Source organism: Saccopteryx bilineata, chromosome 6 (genome assembly GCF_036850765.1).
Source record: "Saccopteryx bilineata isolate mSacBil1 chromosome 6, mSacBil1_pri_phased_curated, whole genome shotgun sequence".
NCBI classification, from domain to species: Eukaryota; Metazoa; Chordata; class Mammalia; order Chiroptera; family Emballonuridae; genus Saccopteryx; species Saccopteryx bilineata.
In genome coordinates, this window is record NC_089495.1 from 77,765,685 (window position 1) to 77,770,262 (window position 4,578).

General features: G+C 43.2%; 1 long non-coding RNA gene across 2 annotated transcripts; it reads left to right on the forward strand.

Annotated features, from left to right (window-relative positions):
- The first annotated feature begins 267 nt into the window (after positions 1-267).
- Positions 268-4,356, forward strand: LOC136308336 (uncharacterized). Of its 2 annotated transcripts, XR_010726088.1 has the most exons (6): positions 268-287; positions 1,664-1,806; positions 1,892-1,934; positions 2,559-2,744; positions 3,952-4,166; positions 4,258-4,356. It is a non-coding gene; the product is annotated as an uncharacterized lncRNA (long non-coding RNA). The 2 variants fall into 2 exon arrangements; XR_010726087.1 differs by lacking the exon at positions 268-287 and having other exon boundaries at positions 1,542-1,806.
- Positions 4,357-4,578: the final 222 nt, after the last annotated feature.

A 4,578-nucleotide genomic window follows, 5' to 3' on the forward strand; every position in this document is an offset into this window, starting at 1 on the left:
CTTAGCAGAGGAGGAAATGTCTGGCCCCTAACCTCTCCATTGTGAGCCCAATGGAAAAATGACGGCTGTTCACCAGCTCCCCTCTCATTTGCAATCTCATCAAGGGTCTGAGATCAGTGAGGATTCATTCCCCTTGCTGCTGACTATCAAAGAGACCGAAAAGCCCTGTGCCTCTCACTTTACTGTAATGTTACGTCACCATAGCCACACCTGCCTACTAAGCTTTATAATCAGTGTGCCCAGACCAGCAGCTCCTACCTACTTACACTTATTTAGAAGCCGTCCCAGTAAGTACATAATTTTAATTCAATTTGACCACATATAATGAGCAAAGCTATTTAGATCTACTATGTAGATACTGAGATTTTCAAAAGCCACAACTCCTGCCCTGAAGTTGTTTAGAATCCCCTAAAGGAGACAGATATGTGCAAATAACTCTATTACAAAACTCATTTGGCCAACTCTAGCCAGAGATACAAACAAGTGCTGTGAGACTGTGGCCAAAAGAGTAATCAATTCTAACTAGATGGCTAGGGAAGACTTCAAAACATGTTTAGATAAAAAGGCTTTCAGAGCCTTGAAGGATGAGTCAAATTTTAACAAGTGGCAGAGAAAGAAAGTACCATTCCAGGTGGAGCATGAGTGAAGGCACAACAAGATAAGAGAAATGGGCAGGGCTGGGGTGAAGGGCACCGAGAGGAGATCTGGGCAGACATACTGTATTTCCCCATGTAGAAGATGCACATTTTTTTGGAAAATTTGGGGTCTAAAAACTGGATGCATCTTATTCCAGTAGTTGTAGTTTTTTAACTTGAATTTCCCTCTTGAGGAGTATGAATTTTATGCTGAATGAAACTTGAGTTCAATAACTTTATATAATACACTTTTTCAAATTTCAGGCCCAAAAATTAAGGTGCGTCTTAGACATGGGGGTGTCTTATAACTGGGGAAACACAGTAGGTATAGTAGGAATGGCTTTGAGGGCATGCAAACCCAAACCTTTGGACTAGCAAAGACCAAGGGTTTCTGAGGAGTGTGGTAACTTGATTGATTCCAGGTAGAAGGAAGACAGCTCTGCTAATGGTGAGATGGTGAGACGGTGAGGTAGAGAAGAGGGAAGAACAGTGGACATCCATACTAACACTTAACTGAGCACCAACGACCCAAGCCGTGTGCTAAGAACTTCATTGGCATGCTCCTATTTAGGAAGCAAGTCTTATTATGATTTCTCTATTCCAGATGGGTAATGACAGAAGTCATACACAATGCAAAAGCAGGATTAGACCCCAGTATGTTCTAACTGTAGAGCCTGAGTGCTTTGCCCGGTAACCAGTGCACTATCATCCTGTCAGCATGGTAGTAGTCCAGCCTGGCGACATGGAGGGCTCGTGGGAGCAAGCACTCTGGAGGGTGGGCACTGAATGCAGTTGTCAGTGAGGGATCAAAGGGCACTCAGGACGGTGATTGGAAGGAGCACGAGACTAGAAGCGGGGGGGGGGGGGGGGCAATAATAAACTCTGCTCGGATCCATGGAGTTCCAGGTGGCTTGAAAGGAAAACTACAGGGACCACCTACTATCCCTGAGAGAGCTGGGGCCAGAATCAAAGGGAAGCAGACATCCTGGCAAGTTTGGGCATTCATAGCTGCTGATATTGTGCACAAGAAAATCAACCAGCATGTGGACAACAAGGCAAGAAAGCAAGTGGTCGCCTGGGCAAGCTCTGGTCAACTGATTGGGAAGAAAAATTCCACTTGATTGACAGGCGTGCATTATACTGATAAACAGAACTTGGTTCAACTTTAAAGGTATGCTATGAATTATCACTTTGCATACCAAAATATTCATATATCTTGGGAAAGTATAAAAAATTATATTTTTCCTTTCAAACAGTGGAATGTAAAACACCCATCAAATCCTCCTGCATGGCGCCTGAGTAAGTGTATTCCTTGTTATTTCATTTAAGCTGCTAAATATCTATTAGAGTAAAATTATGGGCTCTTTGCATGTGGAGTTTCCACTTGTAGCTTCCTGAGCACCGAAGCAATAAAAGTGATGCTGAGCGCTTCATTTTGTAAGGCATGTCTGCTGCAGGACACTGGTTGCCAAGCGAGTGGTGGACAGTCCCTTAGGGCAGTGGTCCCCAACCTCCCCAAACCCCGGGCCGCGGACCAGTACTGGTCCATGGGCCATTTGGTACCGGTCCGCAGAGAAAGAATAAATAACTAACATTATTTTCGTTTTATTTATATTTAAGTTTGAACGATGTTTTGTTTTTTAAAAATGACCAGATTCCCTCTGTTACATCTGTCTAAGACTCACTCTTGATGCCTGTCTCGGTCACACGATACATTTATCCATCCCACCCTAAAGGTCGGTTCGTGAAAAAAATTTCTGACATTAAATCGGTCCGTGGCCCAAAAAAGGTTGGGGACCACTGGCTTAGGGAAACTGTTTCCTCTGTGTACTAACCAGAGGGATGATAGAACGAAAAAGATAGCCCAGATCTTGGATAGACATAATGACAAAACAAAGCCATTCGCTGATGATTCGCCATTAGACTTTCTTTGAGAAAAGCCTGAAGACACTGGCAGTTGGAACTACCTAAGGATCTCACTCGAGAGCTTCACTCTGACCCAGGGGCTGCTCTCTCCAGAAATGGCCCACCCACCTGACGAAGTCAGGATGACGCCGTTCTCCGTAAGCTCTTTCCACTTATCTCCAGCGTGTATTTCATGTTTTTCAGGTGAGCCACCTATGGCCTTTGCTAAGCCGTGAATGGAAGTGGAGGGTGGGAGTAGAACTCAAAGGCTTAGAAAAAGGAAAACAACTGTTCTCTTTATTCAGCTGTACTTTCTCACCACATATAATGAACAAATACAAGTAAGACATTAAGATCAGCAGCTTTATCAAAGCACGGAGCTGTCAGGTTATGGGGGAGGAAATTTGCCAAATCAGAACACTTTCAGTATAAAAACTAGAATATGAATTAAGCTATCACTCAAAAAAAGCTGAATGCATCTGAAACCAAAGTACACTGTCAGCCACCTCCACTTGCTCCAGGCGCTGATGCCTTGATTAGCTATGCAAGAAGCTACCTGCTATTTTAGAATTATACGAAGTCACCTCAGGGTATCTACAAGCTTCTCACGCACAAGATACTAACTTTTTTTTCCTCCTTCTTCTTGGCTTAGAGCACGGTTGTTGCTACATCCAGGTAGTACTATATCATGGATTGTTATTGCATAAGCTGTCATTAAGGCAGCCTGCCTTCGCACAGAAGAATCAGTCTGCAAACAATAATGGTTTGTTGCTAAAACCCCCTAAGATTCAAAAACATCTAGCTTTTTTTTTTTCCAGGTAGTAAGTATCCCCCTAGAAGATTAGGCAACTGAAAGCTTAACTCCTAACGAGGATTAAAAAAATAATAATAATAGAGAACATTCCCTCCACTTTGGTTTTTTTTTTTTTTAAATAAATTACCTTCTCTCCTGAAATAGTAAGTAAATTTATAGGAGCAAAGACGAGCTCACATGACAGGTATCTAAGCGGCGAAGCCACCAGCGCAAGAGCATTGCCGGGACCGGGCAGTGTAACATGTTCCTACCTGAGGGATGTAGATTCTGTTTTGATATTGGACTGCTTATAAACATTTTTAGATGAAAATGTGATCATGAAAGTGAGAGACTGACAGCTCCATCTTCAAAAGCCAAGGTTAATAAGGGCCTTTGTATACTTTCCCAAATAAATACAGAGCACAGTTAACCTTTGACCTGCAATGCCCTTAATCTTTCAGCCCCAAGCTGCTCCTGGGAAGGGCGTAGCCATTCTGCCAAACGGGCTGTGCCAGAAAGAGTGCTGAGCACTCACCACGGTTTAGACCGAAACCACCTTAATCACTCACCTCGCATCTTGCCAGATTTTCAGAGTGTAACTATTCAAACTGTTCTTAGATTTCTCAGGCTTAATCTTCTTCACAAGAAAAGAGGAGAGCACTACAGCTCTGCTGCTGCCCAGCCTTTTAGCTCAGGGCATTTCCCAGCTCTAACTCCTGGCAGCACCATAAAAAGACACAGAGTACTGCTCTGACTGGGCGCCCACCGCTCTCAACTCAGACTGGGGTCCCTTTCAATGAGCCTCTGAGCTTGCTCCCCACCATTGTTAGCAGGTATGACCTATAAGTCCAATCTTCCCCCAGGCCTCGATAAAACTTTCTTTGCCGCACATGCAATTATTAAGCATGCAATTTATATTTCCAGGTGCAAAAATTTGTCATGTAAATCTCTTTGACCTGAAGTAACCGAATACACCTTAGAAACATGACTCTACTGCTTACTCAATGGATCCACAGTAAACGTCATCCATCGCATCTGTTTCTGAAACCAAGGCTAACTTCTTGTTCTACTCCTGTGACGTGAAGACTATTTGGTTACTTAATGATTCTGACCCAGGCTGTTCTCATCATATTAGCTGGGGGAAAAGAATGGATATAAAATGGTTATCACTACATTTATTTCACAACTAAGCCAAATGCTCTAAAGCACAGCTCTGATGTCAGCTTTTCAGCTGATTAGTGAAAA